Source organism: Hyposmocoma kahamanoa, unplaced genomic scaffold (assembly GCF_003589595.1).
Source record: "Hyposmocoma kahamanoa isolate Upper Pololo Valley unplaced genomic scaffold, ASM358959v1 87, whole genome shotgun sequence".
In the NCBI taxonomy this organism is placed as follows: domain Eukaryota; kingdom Metazoa; phylum Arthropoda; class Insecta; order Lepidoptera; family Cosmopterigidae; genus Hyposmocoma; species Hyposmocoma kahamanoa.
In genome coordinates, this window is record NW_020654422.1 from 12,808,082 (window position 1) to 12,830,914 (window position 22,833).

Genomic DNA, 22,833 nt, shown 5'->3' on the forward strand with positions numbered 1-22,833 from the left:
GACCTTTTCTGACTACGGAAGTAAAGCAAAGATTAATAGACGGTCTAGTGCTGTCTCATCTTGATTATGGAGACATAGTATACGGGCCTTGTTTACTGAAAAAATTCGAAAAGAAAATTCAAAGAGTTCAAAATTCATGCATTAGGTACTGTTATGAGGTACCTCCACGTGCAGACATTACTCCATATCTCAATACATTCAATATTTTAAACATGACAAACCGTAGAGTATTGAAATTAAATACATTCGTTCATAATTTGAGGAAATCATGCACTCCTATTTAGCTAAAAAGTTGCATTGGAACGACGGGGCTGATGGCAATGTACGATCGATACGGTATCCTACTTTACAGATATCACCAACTCCTAGACTAACGGTTTATCGCGGTAGTTTCAAATTTGCTGCATCTAAGTGTTGGAATGATTTGCCTCCTCCAATAAGGAATTTGAAGTCTTCTTACACTTTCAAAAGGAAATGCAGGCTTTGGTTACTTTCAAAGCAAAGTTCTGCTAGTAATTGGATGTAGTGTCGTCCAGCGGATTTATGCATATTTTTATTTTTGTTCTTTATTTATTTATTTATTTATATATATTGTAATTTTTCACTATTTATTGTTATTATGTGTGCAGTTCATCCTTATCTATACTTCATGTATTTTGAAATGAAATATTTTATGTGGATTTGGTACCATTATGACAATGTAATCATAGCTTTAAGTTTAAATTGTATACTTTAGTCATTTTACTGGAGCTTGTCGAGACACGTCAGAATTATTATATTATTAATATTACAGAATTAAATGTAGCGTTTCACCAAAAAAATTAAGTTTGAAAAACAGCTCAAGCTGAGACTCTTGCCTTTTTATCTACATGTGTAACTTCAGATTATGTTATTTAAGGCTAAATTATTATTTAATGTAGATAAATAAAGCTTTTATTATTATTATTATTATTATTATTATTATTATTAATAATAATGCTGGGTCTAATGCACTATAGAGCCGAAATATCACATAGCGTCACTAAAATGCAGCAAGACAAAAAAAATAAAAGCATAATTTTGTATAGGCTGTCAGTTGCATGTGTGATGTGCTATTATTTCACATACAGAAATATATCTATAAACATTGTTAAATTTTTGAGTATAAAAATGGTGGTAAGCGACACGCCATTCCATAACAATTGCAGCACCACTTAGTGCTTTTAATTCCGAAGATCTAAGGGGCACTGCCACTGTGCTCGTCATCCTGAGATGATAAGTTGAATAGTCCCATGTGCCTGTAATTTCACGTGCTCCCTTACCCTTCCCAACCGGAACGCAGTAATGCTCACATCTCACGCTTGGCGGCAGAAATAGATAAGGTGGCAATACGTCCCTGGATGGAACTTGTTGTTTTACCCAACAAACGTTTTTTTGTGGTCTTTGTTTGGGAATAAAAACCTAACAAGTATTTATAAGTATGGTTGCTTTACCACATTATTTCGAACATATATGCTTCAATTCAATTTTAATTAAAGCGTCTGTTAGTACATATCGTCACACCCCGATGGATGTAAAGATGTATTATATACTCGTACATATTCAAACGGAATTCTGCCTACACATTTAGGAAAAAGCAATTTGTCAGAACGAGTACGTACATGTTCCGGACATTTGTTAATAATAATGGATACCCAAAGGGTGAAATTCCGATGAGTGGGACAAAAAATTAAGCGTACCCTCGACATTCCCCAAACAAACCTTGTCCGAATATGTACCTATACTCTATATCTGCTGTCGGGACCTTGTGAAAGCTGCTTATTAAAATCTAAAAATATGTTTAATTCTTCTTATAATTCTGTATCATACTCTACTGTACCAACGCATTATATGTTTTCTTGGAGGGTTCTAGCCGGTGGCTATCAACTACCTGGCTAAGGCAGGTTAGAAATTCATAATTCGTCTAGATTTTATCATGCATTATAATTTCGATAATTAATAGCCATTAAAGAAACAAAATAACATAGTGAAAAACATTTTTTTTTCTACTCATTTTCCAAAGTAATGAAAATTTTAATTTTGTATTGAATAGATATTAAATTTTTTTTGTATAATTACTGTACTAGTTTGTTATAATTATTAATACAAAGGTCGTTTTTCGTCAAATTATAATGAAAATTATTTTTTGTTACTTTAATCCATCTTACGTACTTCTATCGTTTTTAAGGGATTATACGAAGGTGGTTTCAGTCGCCGTCTTAAACAATTTATGCACTATAACATTACACAAATTCGGCAGTGGTTTTAAAAATATGACAATCAAAAAAAATCGTAAAATCGTCCTGTACATTTTGAATTTGTACCATTTGAAAAAAAAAAGGTTTTTTGCCATAGGAAATAAAACTATTTTTTCGGATCTAAATCGCATATATTTGTTTTTTGTTACAGTCGAAAAAAATTATTTCTTTTACCATGTGTGTAAAAAATCGCGAAAATCTAAGAACTCTATGATATATCTTTTGCTAGTTTGTAAATTGCCGTCTGATTATATATTGCCGAATAATTTTCCAAAAATAAATTCATTTATTAATTAAAATTATAAATGAATGTTACTTAATCACTAATATGGTAAAAAATTGATATTCATTCAGTTTCATTTGCATATTTCGTAATAAATTAAATTCACAATTTTATTAATTTGCAAGATTTAAAATAATAAATAGAACTCAATTTAGAAAAGGCAGAATCTGAATAAATATTAATATAACTGTTTCACTCTCGAGACCTTCACATTTTACTGAGAATACGGGACCACTTTATAAATGTCATCAATGCTTTCTTTATTGGTTTTAGGGTCCAATAAAAACATTAACTTATAAAAAAAGTCAAGTGTTTGAAGTTGTGATATGGCACGTTTAGAGTAGAACGGAAATTGAATACTTTCCTTTTTTCCTTTTGTTGCTTCTAGTTTTTATATTGCATGTAGAACGATTAATCACTTCGCAGTGTTAAAATATGTATATGTGTTATAAGTGAAAAAAAGGTTGCTTTTATGAGTTCTGATCAGAGTATCAATTTTGTTCGCAAGACGGTTAAATAGGTATTCTTATTACAATATCTGAGACGGTAGAGATATTTCAATTAGTAGTTTCTAATAATTTTGCTAAATTTTTGCTTCAGAGCTAAAACTTATTACCTATAAACACTTTCATTAAAATGTTGTTCACATAAAACAAGAATTCATCAACACGAAACCCTTTTATGTTGATCCTAAATAATCTGGTATGGAATTGGAGCGTCGTCGCATCGTGCGGGGAGAATTAGGCTTCCTTTCTTACGGAAACATCATAACATCGGCCGAGAATACCGGTTTCCCAATTCTGTCCGAATATTGTTTCGTGCTTTCCGATGAGCTGCGACTATTCGTTCAATTTTCTCTGTTATACGATATGGGTTGTCTTTGAAATTAGATTGGATGCTTCCTGAGATTATTATATTTATTATAGTTAAAGCTGAGATAAACACAATAAATACATAACATGATGTTAAAGTAAAATGCTTTCCTTTATTCCGTGAGCTTCTTATAATATAATGAATGATGAGAAACTAGGTTACTTATAGTACTATATGTATATTTCTTGGTATAACAAGGTACGTCCTGGTACATCCATTATACAACCGTTGTTAGTTACTTTCTCATAGACTGCTGTAGGAACTACGCAAAAAGGGAAATGCTCATATTATCAAAGTTATTTACCGTGACAACAGGGCACTCCCTATTTAGATACAGTGTGTGTGGGTGTGCGTGTGGGTGTGTGGTGCAATTCTAAATTGCCCCACAGTGAACTGTATTTAACGGAAGGTTTGATTTTTTTCTGTAAAAGATAAAGAGCGCTGATTCTATTCCCAAATAGATGGACGGACCAAAATAAAAGTCCAATGTGTTTCAATTTACGTTGCGGTGGACTGTGGATAGAATCTGATAGAAGAGTTTAGTTCGTTCTTGTAAAATTGTACACCAAAATGATTACGATCTTTAGTCACGAAGGATCGACCACAGTGAGGGAGAAAACATACTGTTTTCTAACGAGTTGAGAAGCGGGGAAGTGGGATGTGATAGCCTCGTAAAGGGAAGAACAGTTGGGGTTTAGGTTTCGTCTCGAATGTGTGTCCCGCTAAGTTTTTTCAAATAATGTGCAGTGTATGTTGGCGATTACGTCATTTAGTTTTAACATTAAGAAACAATGTCAGGCTTACAAAACCCTCTTGAAACAGAAATGAAGCAAACTAAGTCAATTAGATAACACGACATACGTTGCGCTGATCCCAAAATAAGTAACTAATTACTAAGTAACTTGTGTTATGGAATTTGGAAAAAACAACAGTAGGTATGTAAACACCCAATGTGAAAGAGGTAGTACAGGGAAGTACTGCCACCTTACTTGCTTACCGTTTTGTTCGTCCCGTCACTTGATATTGTAAAAAAAATTTAGTCAAAGTTTCATTTCAAAACTAATTATGTACCTACCGAAAATAACATAGAGTGATGCTACGTTCAAACCTGTAACAAATAAATTTTTATAAGCGATTTTTTTAAATAATTTCTTTCAATTTTATCTCACAGCAAAGACATTGATATATTATTAAAAAAACTTTGTATGTAAAACAAATATATTTTCAAGTATTTGAAAAGAAAATGCCAGAACTGATAAAAAATCTCATTTTTAATATGCATAATAGAATTGTAATGACTCATTATCAGTTGATTTCTGCAAAGTAGTACTCGTTATTATCGAAAACCATACAAAAGATTGTTACGAATATTTAGCCGCAACTATAGCGTGACAGGGGTGGGCAGTGATGCGAAACTTCGGCTGGCAGTGCAACCGGTGCATTACTTGCAGGTATTGTTATTAGGCGACTTTTAGAAACAGAAAAGAATACGTGGACATATTGCAATATTAGTTTGGCTATGAATAGACAGTACAGCGTTTTTCGTTATTTTTACGGACACTGTCACGCTTTACGTTTCGTTACATCAGCTACATTACTAGTGTTGCATTAAGTGCATCTTGAAAATTCTTCATAATATCGGTATTTGGTAGTTGTTAATGCCAAAACTTTTGTAAAACTTCTGAAAATTTCTATTGGCCCAATTTTAAAAACAGCTCAGCTAACTTCACCGTTACATACGATTAATTAACTCAATATTACCAAACATCCTGCCACGTGCCTATAACCCCGTAAAGAAGGGAGAAAGGTAAAGAACGAGAAAGAGAGAAGATGATAAAAATCAACAGGTTTGAAAGAACAGGAAAATGTGAGAAGCATCAAGTATGACGACGCGTGCGTGATGTTCCACTGCAGTAATTATAGGTGTTACAAAATAAACTTGTAGAGATGTTTTATTTAAGTAACTTTATAGAGTTATCAATTTTTTTATACTCAGCGTTACGAATAAAAACATTCAAATTACTAAATACATTTTTTCTATGTGTCACACAGCAAAATGGTCAATATTATCTTTAATAAAGAGCAATATTCATAAATTAAAATAAGCACTTCAAAAATTAGAAAATTTATTAATAATAAGGAAAAATTTTTATGAGCAGACTGGAGCTACATATATACATACATATTAGATAGTTATAATTTTTTAATCCTAAAAGTATTACGGATTTTCGAATTTCGCAATGGTTGTTGTCTAAATAATTTGGTTAAACATCTTTATGGAAAGTATAGTGGGTGGGTAAGTTAGTAGACGATTTTGGGATGCGATAAAACCGCAAACATTATTCAGGGCTGCGGCGTAAATAAAATTAAAACAAATTTTATAAAGCTCGTCATTTTATTTACATTTAGGATTTACGCGTATATTTATATCTGAATTGTAGCATGTAGCATGGTCACAGAAGAAAAAAAAAACAATGGAAATGTCTTAAGCCCCGATTACTATCAGAACCGCTGTCGCCAAAACAAATGATAAACACTACGAAATCTTAATAATGGTGGGTAATAAATAGTTTCTAATTGAAAAAGATGTAACTAATTCTGGATTGTTAATATAATTTAAACTTTACCCAGTCGCTATATCATTGAAATTTCAGTACATTTGTTGCAAGTTACGTTTTGATTTTACATTGAAATTTTATTCAACGTGCTGCCATCTTGCGGCTAGTACTTGAACTACGACCAACGATTAACATTTGAATCAATTCGAAAAACAGAAAATTGAACATTTATTGAAATAAGACTTACGATGATATGAAATACTAATGCTAGTAATTTTTTGGTGCAGCTATCATTTTTGCACAATAAGGCATTTTTCTGCGATTTTAGAGAATTTACAATTAGGTCTTTCGAGACCTAATGTTGGCACGCGTCTGACGGTATCTAACCACTTCCACTGTATTTATTGTTCTGTGGGCATGATAATCAAATGCAACATCAATTCGTCTTCTTCTTAGAGCTTCTTTTATTATACGTATAATTAATTAATATTGTTCGCAAACGTATCATCTAGTATTTTGAAGCGTCTAACAGAAGCCAAACTTTAAAGTGAACAATTAAAATAATAACATTAAAGAGCGATCAAAAATTAAAATGCTCTTAGAACATTAATAGTGGGTTTAAAGCCCTTGTATGGCACGCGCAAGACGTGTGTTCACGGTCCGATGCATTACTGACAGCACAAAGGTGCTCTGTTTTTTTAGTATATGCACAGTATATATTTGTTAGAGGTAGTTTGTTTTATTATTCAAGACATCCCATCCCTTTTCAGTGGCCCAAGCTCGAACTTTCACCTAAAATCGAGTAGTAACGTTATCGTATCGCCATCGAGACAATTTGTATGACAATTGGAATAGCGCACCTGTGAGCGTATTTGGTACTAAAATCTCAGCACAAACTTTGAAGTTTGCCTTCATATCGTCATCGTGTAGTAAAGGTGAAATCTACGTAAAATATTGTACGAAAACGGTTGCACGAATAAATTTTTTACATAATAGTCCGTGAAAGTATAGTATTTATACGTTTTCGTATAGTAAAAACGTTTCGAAAACGTGACGTAGGATTGAAATGTTCATGCTTGGGCCACAGTATATCTGGCGCACACTGGGCAACAATCGACGAGTACTTTACGCCGATTAGTAAGTTCTTTTACCACGATAGCCAACTTTATAGTGTATGCTATCGATACAGTAAGAAGAATATTATTCAAATTACGAATATGAAATTAAGCTGGCGAAATGCAAATTAGAAAAAATTTTTTGTTCCTTTAAAAGTATGTACCGAAGTATTTAATATTATTATTTATTTATTGTTATTATATATTATAATATATATATATATATATATATATATATATATATATATATATACAAATGTATTTCATCTATAGTGAATTATGAAATACTTTCAAACTTATTAAACCCATTCTTCTTCTATTTAGACGGCCTCTGTGGTCGAGTGTCTTAAAGACCGGTTCTCATGGTCGTCACCATCTCTGAGGCCCCGGATTCCGTCACCGGTCGGGTCAGTGTACAAAACTAACTTTTATATTGCCTCGGGTCAAACAAACACCTATTGAGGTACCGTAGTTGTTTCCGATTTTCATAACACAAGTGCTTTAGTTACTTACTTCGGAATCAGAGCAACGTATATGATGTTGTCTGAAATTTATTTTATTTATTTATAATCGCAGATTTTAAGACTAATAATTATCATGGTTTATTTTTACGTGCATTCGGCTGTTCATTATTGTCTACGCCTGAATAGTTTGTTTCATTCTTACTTAATTCATAATTGTGTTACTGCTAATCGTTACATATACCGGCAAAGGTGTTCAGTTTTTCTAACCGACAGGATACTCGCTCTCGTGAGCACGCGCCATTTTTTAGCTTAGTACAATATGCGGCTATTGTCTGCTCTTATTATTTTGTAAGATAATGACGTCAAGTTAAGAATACAAGTTTTGACTTCTTAAGGGTACGTGTTAAGGTAATCTTTAATCTTTGTTGAGGAGGACTTTAGTTTAAATAATATATGTTTTCATCGTAATAGTATGTCGTCTTTTAGCTTTATAGTGTTGCTGACGACCTTGCTGGCCCAAGGGTTTCAACTGTGGAGGATGTCCCGGGTTTGATTCCTGATAGATTAACATGGGAAATGCACTTTTCTAAATTGATTCTGATTTGTGTGTTCCGGCTAGAGGTGTGATGTAAATTCCGTTGTTCTGGTTTTTTTTACAACATCAAGTGACGGGACGAACAAGTCGTGCTCCTGATGATAAGTTACACGCCTGTCCTTAACAGTTACAGTGATACTCAGAGCTTTAAATTGCAAAGAGCTGAGAGGCGCTACCACTGCACGCGTCACCCTGAGACACAGTTGACAAGTCCCATGTGCCTGTAATTTCTCACTTTTGTTGGTACTAACAGTACAGGGAATCCCTTTGTTTGTGTCCAGGCAATGGTGTGGTTGTCCTAGTATGCTTCTGGCATTGAATTCATGCGTGCCGATTTGCCGATAAGTGACTCAAGATTAAAATCAAGAATTTGGTATCGTTACCTCGTCTACCAAGAGTGATGATAATGATGACATTATGAAACGTACAATATTCCACCTTTATTGTTTCCGTATTATTATTATTGTTATTATTATCTTGGGAACACCCTAACGGGTGATGTTATTATTATTATTATTACCTCACGAAAAACTATCCCACTCCAACACAAATTCTTCAGTTTTGTACATTACTTTTAGTACATTATTGCAATTAATTAAGGTTAACTACTAACTAAAGAATATTGGAAGAGCAGGCTTTTCTAATACAGGTATATGATACCTCCTAGGAAGATCCAATTGTTACTCTTATTTAAGTTTTCTGAAAAAGAAATAAAACTATTTTCATTTTAATTTTTCGTAAGAGCTTCTTCCACTTCTTTTTAAAATATCATTATTGAAAAAATTATAACAAAAATGAATTAAAAAAACATTGCTGTTTTATTTTTTAAACACGCACGCATTTACGCACTTTACCTTGTACCTTGTACTTTATCTTGTGTCCTTATCATTTTTATGAAGTAGTGCGAAAGAGAGGAGCCTATACTAGGTCGCTAACTTGAATAGACTATAGTAACACATACTAGTAACCATTATAATATGGTTACTACATAATAGTATGTAAGCGACATTTTTACCTAAATAGCGTTTTTTTATTGCAAATGATATTTTAAACTATAAAGGATAAGGACGCGTCGACATTTCCCACTAAAATGACATCAAGTAGAAATTATAGCTTAAGTTAATTTTACCCTTAGCTCAACAGATTTTTAACCGACTACAAAAAAAGACGAGGTTCTCAATTCGACTGTATTTTTTTGTTGTGTATATTACGCGATTGCTCCGCCAATAGTGAACCGATTTTGATGATTCCTTTTTGTTGGAAAGAAGATACTCAGTATTGGTCCCATTTAAATTTGAAGTATGAACTATTTTAATAAAACTTGGCAAATAGATTTGATTCCACGAACTTTTAAGGTCGGTTTTTTTATAATTATATTTTAGTGTAACCAACAGAATCAATATTAATATATCGCCTGCTTAAAGGTTTTCCACAACTTTTATTAAATTTATAGCGTTTTTGCTATTGAGCTTCACGTGCAGAAAGATAGTGATTTTCTTACCTTAGCTATATAAATTAAAGACTTTTTGTGGAAAATGTCACTTGTGTGGTTTTACCTTTCAACAGACCATATATTAGTCACAAATTTCAAATCTCTTTCTATTTGCTACTCGTATGAAGTGCATCGATTTCCATAATCCCCGCGAAAGAGGTCTCCAATGTCAAATTTCAAGGAATAATTCAAAGTTTGAAAGTGATCGCGACTTACTTAATGTTAATAGGCACTCTGCGATGTCACTGAATTTTTAAAGTGACTGCCGAGAGAGTTAAAAGTTTGCTGTACACTGGGGTGACTACACATTGCATACCACTGGTACCGTGTCAAATCAAAACATTGTGATACCAAAAATATCATGTTGTAAAAAGCAGCAAAAATATTTTTTCGCACTTTTGGTATTTTGAGGTAAAAAACATACTTAAAAGGAAAGTTAAATAACTTACTTTGTACAAAAGACATTAAAAAAATCTATTGAAAAACGAATAAATTTCTTTTCACCTTAAGGTGAAACTGTTATCAATAACAGTCGAAGGATATTTTTTTATTATTGATTTGAATGAATATTTTGATATTCATTTATTTTCTATGAAATTACTCTGTTAGTTTGTTATAATTATGAATACAAAGATCGAACCCAAAGAAAAAATCCTTCGATTTGACAGGATTCGGACCCGAGTGTATGACATATCACTTTGTTTTTTTTTTATGACATCAAGTGACGAGACGAACAAGTCGTGGGCCTGGTGGTAAGCGACACGTTTGTTCGTAAAGTTTCAGTGCCACTCATAGCTTTAAATCACAAAGATCTGAGGGGCACTGGCACTGTGCCCGTTACCCTGAGACATAAGTTGACAGGTCCCATGTGCCTGTAATTTCATTAGCACCCTAGTCCTTCAAAACCGGAACGCCGTAATATTCACGTTACTGCTTGCTGGCAGAAGTAGGGAAACTGGTAGCACTTCCCTGGACAAACTCTTTCACCAGTAGCTCTACTGCTACTACATATATATTTATTACCATTGCACCCAGATAATTAAGCACCATGTTTTTTATTCATTAGAGAAATTTTACGAGACAATTAAATAAAATTATCATTTCCCGTACAAATCTTAAAAATGTTAAACACTTTAATTAAAAACGAATGAATTTATACAATATTAGGAATAATGAAGAGTAAATTCTAAAAGTATAATTACTTGTTATTGTAAAAAATGCGAGCAGAGTTTAGTGAATTGGAAAATTTTATTTTTCTTTTAACTTCTAATTTTGAACGGGTAAAGTTCTTATTATTTGCTTTTTTTAATTAAAATATGTTACGAAACAGAGATTGCAAGTAACCTATACCGCTCTTTTAATAAAACTGAAACTAAATAAGATACAAAAACATGTTTATTTTAGGTTGTAGATCTCGTTTCAACTTCAAATTTTTCCTGAACTGAATCGGTTCTGTTGCGCGGGTCAAGTGGCAGGGACACTGGCTTTATTTTATTTTTTTCACAAACGATATTAAAGCTATTTGAATGAAGATATCTTATACTATACGTGTTCTATTTCGTTCAGTTGATATTAAAAAAATCATTGGTATTTGTAACGTACCTATTGAATACAGCGGTTTTCTTGTCAAATTTCGAGGTAAGTTTGTGTTTCTTTTCTATCGTGAAAAATGTTTAGGAATGATGTTTTGACACCGTATATTGCATTGTACCATATGTATATTTTTTCCAAAGTGATGGTTTTAGTGTTGTTATGTGGAATCACCCAAAGCTATTTGAGGTTGTATGGACTCATAAATAACTCAAATGTCGATTGCGTTAGTTAAAATAAGACCAGTCCAGTCACTCCAGTGAGTAACATGTAGCTTTTTGTAAGGCAGAGGTACATGTTCGAGGTTCTTTAAATATTGACTTCAAAAACAGTTGCGAACATTTTTTTCATAATATTTCATAATATTTGTTTACACCGCTGGCAAAATATAAGAACGTTGGCAACCCGTGGCTAAATAGTTGCATGCACGGATGAAAAAAAAAACAGTGGAAGTACCTTAGGCCTCGATTACTATCGAAACCGCTGTAGCCAAAACGCACACAAACAAATGATAAACACTATAAAATCTTGATACTTATTGGTCATAGTTTCTAATTTAAAAGGATGTAAGACTGTTAATATAATTTAAACTTTACCCAATCGCTATATCGTTGAAAGTTCAATACCTTTATTGCAAGTTATGATGTTTTGATTTTACAATGAAAAATTATTCAACGTGCTGCCATCTTGCAGCTAGTAGCTGGACTACGACGAACAACCTGAACAAATAGTTAAACAGAAAAATTTAAAATTTATTAAAATAAGACTTACCGATGATATGAAATACTACTACGGATAATATTTTTGGTGCTTGTACTCCAAAACATCAGAATAAGGCATTTTTCTACGATTTTAGAGAATTTGCGCGAAAGGATGACAAAACCCACACCATACAAAGTGAAAATGGCGGACAGAGCTCAAGTAGGTCTAACGAGACCCACTGTTTGCACGCGTCAGATGCTAACTAACCACTTCTACTGTATTAATTGTTCTGTGGTTACTTTTTAATAATGAGGTCGGGGTACGAGGTCTTGTGGTAACTTGTATATACCATAAATTAATATTATAACTTAAATTTCTAAGTTATAATATTAAATAATTTTTTATTGAATTGATATTCAATTAGTTTTTGTGAAATTACTCCACTAGTTTGTTATAATTATTAATACAAAGATCGAAAACTCAGAAAATCCTTTCCTTTCCATTCCTTCCAAGGATTTTTTTCTGAGTATTCGGTCTTTGTATTAATAATTATAATATTAAATTAAAAAAAAAATTACATTTAACTTAAATTTCTACATACATTGTGAATGTTTAATAGCAATACCACTCGCTAACGGTAAAAGAAAACATCGTTATAAACCTGCACGTCGTAGAAGGTTCACAACCCTTGAAAACGTTTCAAGTTTCAATTAGAAGAGACTAGCCTACAAGTGGTATAACGTGTTGACGATGGTAATGACAAATATATGCGTATCCATCAATTTAAAAATTCATACTCACCCTACATCACACCTAAAAAGGGAAGTGGAACGAATTTCTCAAAACTTATCCCTCTTGATTTACATAACACGTGACTGTCTTTTTGTGGCAATATTCAGTCAAGTTTTTTCTTTGCGTCTTTACCAAACTCGAAAATATCTGATGAATATGTAAAAAGATTTTGTTTTAAGGAATTCTTTGTTGGAGGATACGAGTTGACAAAATTAAGCTTGCGATGGAATCGAAATCACGTATTCTATTTAAATATCGAAGATCATTTTGTTTTATTCAGATGCTAATAAATTAACTATCACTGAATCCTTTAACCTAATTAGGCAAACATTATCGACCTTTATAAGGTCGAGTTCTTTATATATCAAATTGATTGTTCTATGTTGTGCTTTTAATATTAATTTCATTAATTTAAATCCTTATACTGATAATTAATTTCGGAATACATTATAATTTTTCAAATTTATTGGCACATATGAAATTTTGCTTAAATAAAGACGGATATATCGTAGGTTGTCGTAATAAAGCTGAAGTTATTATTTTATTTGGCTTCATTGCATACGTTTCAATCAACGGTCTTCTGAAAACGTACACCCAATTTCGAAATAGCCCGAGGGCAGCAATCCGATAGGTCCATATTTTGATTTAATTCCGTGCTATTTTAATTTGGCTGAATTTAAGCAAAATCAAAATAATCTTTATTTCATAGGTAAGCATTATTACAGTTGAAATCGTCACATTGGTTAAACTCTACCGCTCATTTGTAAGACAGATTCCCCTGAGAAGAATGAGCAAGAAATTTTAGGAGTTGCTCTTTGTAAATACCATTTGTACGCATTCAACATTTACAATATTATTATAAAAAAAAAATTATTAATACAGTGAATATCGACATTTCTCGCCAGGACTGGTAGCTGTAAAGGTACTAACTGGGTGATAAATCTTTCATAGATTTCTCATAGATGGCGCTACGACTAAAAAGTCGTTGAAAAACCAAATACAAAGACACGACGCAAGCACATAGAAGAATTCGTGAGGTCCGTTGGTTCGTTCCGTGGCTTAGTTAGTATAGCGTCTGCCACGGTATGCTAGAAGACGTCGGTTCGAATCCGACCGGATCGAAGGAATTATTTCTGAGTGTTCGATCTTTGTATTAATAATTATAACAAACTAGTGGAGTAATTTCACAAAAACTAATTGAATATCAATTCAATAAAAAAAATGTTTAATTTACAATATATTTATTGTTTTGCTTTCAAACATCAGAGATCGAGACCACCTCCATGAGCTAAATGGGTTACTACCACGGATTTTTGTCGTACGCAGAAGTTGTATAATAACTTTTAGTATAAAGTTTTTGTTTCACTATAGTTTTAAACCTCGTGATTGGCAAATTTTGTATATCAACCGGAATCGTGTTATAGAAGCGTATACATTGTCCCTTAAATGAATTTGTCACTTTGTGAAGACGACTATCAAGAACAGCTAGTTTATTTTTATTTCTCATATTAATGTTATGTCTGTCACTATTTTTCATAAAGAGATTACTATTCCTCTTAACATAAATTACATTTTCATAGATGTACTGTGTCGCTAGTGTAAGAATATTAATTTCCTTAAACTTATCTCTCACAGATACTCTGGGGCCCAGTTTGTAAATTGCCCTAACCGCACGTTTCTGCAGGACAAAGATTTTATTGATATCGGCGGCATTACCCCAAAGGAAAATGCCGTATGTCATTAGACTGTGAAAGTAGCTGAAGTGAACCAATCTAGCGGTTTCGACGTCTGAAAGTTTCTTTATTTTTTTAATCGCGTACACTACAGAGCTGAGCCGTTTTGATACTTACTTATATGTAGACCCCATTGCAATTTAGCATCAAAAGTTATACATAGAAATGCAACTGAATCCACAAGATTCAATTTTCCGTTTCTATCTACAATGTTTGTAACCGTCTCTCTAACATTTTAACTGCCTCTGTGGCCGAACGGTTACCATGCCGGACTGCCATGCAGAGGTCCCAGGTTCGATTCCCGGGTCGGGAGAAATATTTGTATGGCCTACATTTATTTTTCTCGTGAGTTTGGGTGTAATTTGTGGTTGTCTACGTGTGTGTCCATGGCACCCGCGACACAGGGTTTCCCTAGTGCGGGGCTATGTTGAGTGTGTACGTTATTATTATTGGGTAATGTAAATTTTACACAATTTGTTTTTTCTCATTAAGAAGCAGGTTATTAACCGCTCACGCGATGCGCTCATCCTACCGCAAAATGGCGGCTATTTGGTTTCGCAAATTAGAAAAGGATTCAGTTTAAATACAAGTTTTTATAAATAAAAATATATATTCTGCATTGCTAAACAAATACCCTCCGTACTACAACAAAAACATCTCAAATAAAATGCAGTAATACACCGCAAATCCTGCACTTAAAAAGCACTAATGAAATTTGTGGTGTACTTGGGTAAATATGATAATATTCCGTTTGAGTGGTTCTAACGTTTACCATAAAATTACTCCTTAAAGTATAGTTTATAAACATTTATATTCAGGGTAAACTTAAAAAACGCTACTTACGGTATGTTTTCAATAAATAAACACCGAAATCACCAGCCCAAACAATAACACACATGATTGTCGTGACTTATTTTTGAAGTTGTTTATTTTTTTTATATGACAGACCCAGGCATTAAAAACTTTATGGTTTGCTAGAGTAGTTACCGAAATAGCAATTAGTATTAGTTCTTTTACCTGTTATAACTTCGATATCCGATAAATCGGTATAAAATCATCACCGGCATCTCTAGGTGTGGTATGCGCCTACGGCTGCATGTATCGCGTGAGCGGTTAATAGCAAACCAATCAACTACTTTAGATATTGTGTTGTTCACATCGGCGTAGGAACATTGGTGCCTTTTAACTTTAAATAATAATGAAGTATCATCAGCAAACAATACTATCTCATGTTTCAAACCCTCCATGAGGCTAGGTAAGTCATAAAATAAACTAAAAACAAAATTGGACCTAGAATTGAACCTTGAGGGACACCCATGCTTATTGCAGACTCTGATGATTTCGTACCGTTAACATCAACCCTCTGGACCCTACCACTCAAATACGATTTAAGAAGGTCGAGATCACGTCCCACCACACCATAATGGCGAAGTTTCCTAAGACACCAATAGCGTCAAGTGAGTCTTCCCATGCATTAAATATATGTTTCATCAACTCAACACCAGCATCGGTTGTAGAGCGACCCCGAGCGAAACCAAATTGTTTAGGAGACATTAAGTTATTACTATAGAAATGTGTACCTATCTGATTTAGAATCATTTTTTCAAAGATTTTACTGAGTGTTGGTAGTATTGAAATGGGTCTGAAATTGGTGGGGTCAGAAATACTACCAGATTGGTAAAGTGGAATAACTTTAGTTTTTATTGAGGTCAGGAAACACACCATCATCAACACATTTATTAAAGACACAGGCTAAGTAAGGCGCAATACAATCAACTGTAGAACTAATTACTCTGACTCAAAGACCAGCAGTATTTTTTATGTCTACAGACTTAAATGCTTTAACATTATCGTTTGGAAATACATGACGGAACCTTAAATTAGTAATACTAACTGCATTATTTTCTTTTAGTAAGGGTTCAGCGGCGGTGGGAGATGAATTTAACGACTTAGTAGTCAAAATTGCAATGTCAGTAAAACAAATTTCAAATATTTTAGCAACTTCTGCGTCTGTGTTTACAAGTTTGTACAATTGGTTTGACACTTCCAGTTCCGCTGTTTATAATATTCCAAGTCGTTTTTACCACATTCGCGCTGCTTTTAATTTTATTATTTATAAACATTGCTTTGGCTGCAACACAAACACGTTTAAACAATTTAGAATACTTCCTAACAAAATCATTAAAACTGTTACTAGTGTTATAGGTCCTTTCATCGTAAAGATCATATAGCCTTTGTCTACTTTTATGAATTCCCACTGTCGTCGCCCAATCACTAAATTTCAATGAATTGTTAATGGTTATGAATTTGGATTTAAAAACATCACGTTCAGTTTTCACTGTGTTGAAAATTGAATTATACAATTTATTGGGACCGTTAATGTACAGAATGTCAGTTAGTTTAAGCATTATGTTATTTCTATAAGCTTTAAGTTGACCATTATTTATCGGAACACATGTGATATCCTTTTTTGGCACTTTATCAACAGTTATATTGAAAGTGGCCAATTGACCGCAGTGATCAGACGTTAATTTATTTATAATAGGTTTATTACTAGGTACGGCGTTAGTATAAATGTTGTCTAAACAAGTGGCTGTAGTAGAAGTTATTCTAGTAGGCACCAAGAAAAGATTCACAAGATTATGACATTGGAAAAATGATATGAGCCTACTGCTAGCACTGGAATCTTCTAATAAGGTAACATTGAAGTCACCACAAACAGCAATATATTTATTTGCATTATTTAATTTGCCTAAAACTTCACCTAATCTTTTTTCAAATAATTCGTAAGATGAATGAGGGGGTCTGTACACGCTTAATACAACAAGCCGTTCAAGCTCTATGCAGGATATCTCTATAGTCCGTTCAATAGATATAGGCTCGCAATATCTGAACGTTCTTTGAATTTTAAATTATTTTTAATTAGTATTAAAGAGCCGCCATGAATAGCTTTTTTTCTGCTGCACGAACTAGCCACCTGGTGATTGTTGAAGCTGAACATAAACTGATGTTTAGATAAAAAGTGGTGCTCAGTAATAGAAAGAATATCAATATTATTACAGTTAATATATAATTCTATTTCTAACTCTTTGCCTTTCTTTGGCTTGAATATTTTGGTGCACCAAGTGTAATATACAATTTTTTTATTTCTATGAGTTTTATGTTGGTTTTTTACTGTCACTGTATTGCAAGAGTATTTCGCCGTTGTCTTATTAATTAATTTAAATAACGGGAAATTAAATTATTTTTAACAGATTGATTAATGTCAGTGAACTGACCATGTCAATGCACTGCTGAATAGAAGCAACCGGTCTGGTAGCCAACGATTTGGCTGAATATTGTTACTATCATACGTGTATTAATATAATACGATAGCAACTCTGCTATCTGTCCCGTAAAATAACTAGTAAGGTAATATCTATCCTTAGTCAAATAAAAATAATTACTAATAAAATTGTTAGAATCCATAAAATGAAATTTATAATAATAAAATGTCAGGCTGTGTAATGTTCTATTTAAGTTATGCCTAATTATATTTTCACTTGTTGTGAGGCTATTGCTGAAGGGAAAAGCGAACAAAATTATTTCTTTCTATTAATTAAATTATTTAATTGTGAAAAATATTGTATTAAATCTTTTTTGTTAGATTTTTCTCTTCTGCCGATTAATATTATTAATGTAGTGTTTTGCTCAAATTTACTTGGCAAAATGCTATCTAGTATTTTACAGTAAGTTGCACTTAGCACGCTAATGTTTCTTAATTTAAGTCCTAGGTGGTTAAGTTGTAAACCTATATTTTTACCTATTTCTTCGCTGTACATAACAATATTATTTTGAATTCCGTTTGAGCTAGCTGACAAGGAGGTATTTTTTAATTCCATACAAGGTATCTGTACTAGCAATAGATAGGGATCAGTGACACACACGGGCGAGGAAGATTGTGTTTTTGTTTGTTCACAGTTACAAATGTGATTGCTTGTTACAGAATCAAATCTATCATTGTTATATTTACATAAATCTAACGACTTATCCATAGCCAATGCGTTTTCATTAATTTCCTGTTAAGCTTTTTTATATTTTTGAGTCATGAACTGTAATGAATTTGTTAACCTGTCTAATTCTGACTGAAGACGCTGTGTGTCACATTCATAACTTTGCCTATTTTTTTTTCAAGGTTTAGAGTACAATCACTCAATTCATGCAACAGGTTCTGAGGTTCTTTTCTTAAAGTTATATTTTTACAAAATGCTGCATTTTCTTTATTAATTTGTTTGTGCTTTGTGAAATATATTTATTAATTTTAACATATTTTTTAAATTTCTTTTTATTACAATTTGTCAAATCTTCACAAGTCAAATCAATTGTGATTGGTTCTAATTTGGTAGGTGTTACAGCAGAGACCATAGTGGGAGCGCTGTGGACCAGCTCATCAAATAGGCATCTTCACCTGCGTTGACTGACGTTCGTCTTTTGCTTGTTCGAATATTATTATTTGATTGTATGCGTCGCGTAGGTTAAAGATATGCGCGTAAGGGCCTCTTCAAATGCACGGCTGTTTTGGTCGAATCCATCTACCACTAGCTGTAACTGGTCTTTTTGGTGCTGCACCTCCGTAAGTCACTATCATTGTTCCAATGTTGTTTACTGATTACATATTTTATAACTATCTTTTCGATTAAGTATTAACTTTGTGCAGTTCTGAAGCATTTTATAGGAAATTGATAATTGCTCAGATGAAGGGCAAGTTTATCAAATAATCTTTATTTCACAGGTAAGCAAAATTTCGCTTAAAATTGTCCTATTGATTAAACTTTACAGCTCATTCGTAAGGCAGATTCCCCTAAGAAGAATGAACAAGGAACTCTAGGGGTTGCTCTTTGTAAATAAACATTAGTATACATGTATCAATTACAATATTTACTTCAAGCGTCATTGATCAAGACTATCTGCAAAAGCTAAACGGGTCACTACCACGGATAGTTTTTGTTTCACTGTAGTTTTAAGCCTCGTGAATGGCAAATTTTTAATATCAACCGAAATCTTTTTATATAATTTATATTTCATTATCAATGCCTCATAAGAGTCGATGCAACACCAAATGCCTTTGGTGGATTCCGCATAACAGTGAAAGTGTAGAATCAATCGCTTTGGAAAAAATATATAGTAAAATTGACTAGTAAATGGTGTGAAAATACGATTCCTAAAAATATTTCATGACAAAAAAAAACCACAAACTTATCTCGAAATTTTACAAGAAAACCGCTATATTCAATAGGTACTTTACATATACCAATGGTTATTTTTTATATCAACTGAACTAAATAGAACAGGTATAGTATACGATATACATTTTTGAAATAGCTTTGATTTCATTTGTAAAAAAAAAAATCTGAAATAAAGCCAGTGTCCCTGTCGCTCGACCCAAGAAAAATGAACCGTATTACTACGGGAAAACTTTGGTTATTTTTTACCAATGGTTATTTTTTATATCAACTGAACTAAATAGAACAGGTACAGTATACGATATACATTTTTGAAATAGCTTTGATTTCATTTGTAAAAAAAAAAATTCTGAAATAAGGCCAGTGTCCCTGTCGCTCGACCCAAGAAAAATGAACCGTATTACTACGGGAAAACTTTGGATCCCACTGAGGTAGTATCGACTCTTAAAGTAATTTGAGACTTTGTGAACACGACTGTCACGAAGCCTGTTTATTTTTATTCCACGTGTTAATGTTATGTCTGTCACTATTTTTCATAAAAAAATACTATTCTTCTTAACATAAAGTATAATTTCATAAGCCTATTGTGACGCTAGTGTAAGAAATATATTTCTTTAAATTCTTTAAAATATTTGGGTTAACACGTTGACTTAGAACGACTATAGAAAATAATTGTCACACAAAATTAATATATAATAATATATCAGGCAGATAGTCAGTATGGAAAGTGGAATTCAAAGTACACTTTACCTTTTACTGGTAAAAAGATCATAAAGCCTGTGAGGTTGTCCGGTCAGATGAAACGGATAATCTGTAGACTGAAAAAACCAAACGCAAATTGAAAAAGGCTTTTATTGACGAATGAATAAAGTAACGAAAACTAAAAAAGATTTTATTCCCATAACATCAGAGTAATGCTAACGTATACCTACATACAGGTAAATGTGTTTACAAATATAAATTTATAAAATGAAATCAAGTAAAAGACAGGAAAATCAACAAGCGACCCTCCGGTTCACCCCACGAGCGATCCGTGGCATCTGTTCTGCGACGGTTCGGTGGTTGCGGCATATTGTACTCGTGGTTGAGGAATGTTGGGATGTTAATATATTTACATTTGGTTGCTTATATTTAAGAACGAAATAATGATGAAAAATATTACGATGAATGAGATGATAAACTCCGATGAGTTATTCATTTCCTATGTCTTACAATCGTGAAAATCTAAGCATTCGATATTTCTATGGCTTATAACAAAATTTTGGACTTTAATTTTAAAAAATAATTTAAAAAATTACCAACAAACGCTCAATAAAAGTTGGTTTCGCAATATTTTTGCTTCATGTTAGTTACTTTTCAAGTTAACATACACGCTAAAATGGTTTACATCCATACATACAAAAACTCACTTTTTCCTTCGTGGAGCTCCACTAAATATTTACCTCGCAAAAACACTCGCGGGTGGTTGATATAAGGGACAGGTGCAAAATTGGGAAGTCGGGCTTCGCCGTTATATCAAAACTAGTAAAGCTCCAGGCGACGCTTTGGGTTGTCCACACCTATAATAACATCAAACATTCTTTTGTCTGAGTAGTCTTTTATAGTCACTATAGATAATAACCGTATGAGAAAGAAAAAGTATTCCAATGCAATATTATTGTATGGTGTAAGTTTCTTGATACTTTACTTTAAAAGCGTATTTACAAAAGTGTCGTTGAACTCATTTTCAAATTATGTCGTCGTAAATACCTACAGCGATGGAAAACAGCAAACCTTTTCTTATATCATGGTCCTAAATGACGGGACGAGCAGCTCAATAACAGCTGCAGTGCCAGTCAGAACATTAATCACAAAGATCTGAGGGGCACTGCCATTGGACCCGTCACCCTAAAACAAGTTGACGAGTCCCATGTGCTTGTAATTCCACCAGCACCCTTACCCTTTAAAACCGAGACGCAGTAGCAGACTTACATTATCGCTTGGCGGCAGAAATAGCTAAGGTGGCAGATATTCCCTGGACGAACTCTTTCACAAGGAGTTCGTCTAGGTCCCTTTTTACCGCATATGTAATAAATATAGCTAAATGCACATTACATTCAACAAGAAATTGTTCTCATTCTCTTCTAATCGAAATACCTATACCTCAAAAGTTATAAAAATTTAAATTAAAATCAAAATAACAAACGAACGAATATTATCTTAAAATTCCATATGGAAAAGGTAAAGATTTTTCCAAAGAATCCGTTGGAGATGACAATGATTTATCATTTATGGAAGTATTATGAACACTTGAACGCGCTTCGGTCCCCCAATGCAAGGAATCTGAAATTCAATTATTTTCGAGCGATTTTGCTTCCTTGGATTTTGGAAATTTTTACGTGAACCGCAATTTATTCAGTATACGGTTGAATGATACGTTTTTCTGAATCGTGTCTTACATGGTTGTTTTATAAATTGATTTCATTTTGCCGCAGGTAAGTACACGTCTAATGAAATTTTTCGAAAATTATAGTTGTGATGATATATGACAGCACTGGGCTGCTCAAGTCAATATAACTGAAAACAAGTCCCATGTAATATCAGACAGAATACATTTTAGTTTACATGATCATAAGTACAAATTTAGGAATCTACAGTATCTTTAGATACTGGTTAGTGTAAACATTATTTGAATGGAGATTGAAATTATTTTTCCTGATTCAAGGTAGGTAGAAGGTACTTGTTTCGCTAGTTTTGATATTCAAGATTTCTCACGATATTTTCGTTCAAAGTGATAATAATAATGTCTAGCCAGAATGGCTACAACATAATGTTAGAACAATGGCTCGCAAAATCATCATTTTTTAAAATAAAGACAAAGTTAAGATAATGATGAATTTTAACTTTCGCAACAATTCGAAAACACTTCTGACATTGACAGAAAACTCTTGGTGAGTATTAAACCAAAGCCGTGACCTTAACATTATAAAGTTACTGATTCAAGTTATTTTCATATTATGTATGTATATATCGACTTCTTAGGTTTTCGCGATTGTTACATATAGGAAATGAAACTATATTTCCGGATTTAAATCGCGTATATTTGTTTTTTCAAACAAACCAATGTTCACCGCGAGCGTGGGACCTGTAAAGGGCTCG

At 33.0% G+C, this 22,833-nt stretch overlaps 1 protein-coding gene across 3 annotated transcripts in view; it reads right to left on the reverse strand.

Moving 5' to 3' along the window:
- The window catches only part of LOC113235130, a 60,942-nt gene that overhangs the window by 32,224 nt on the left and 5,885 nt on the right, over positions 1-22,833 (reverse strand). The gene's annotated exons all lie outside the window — the stretch shown is intronic.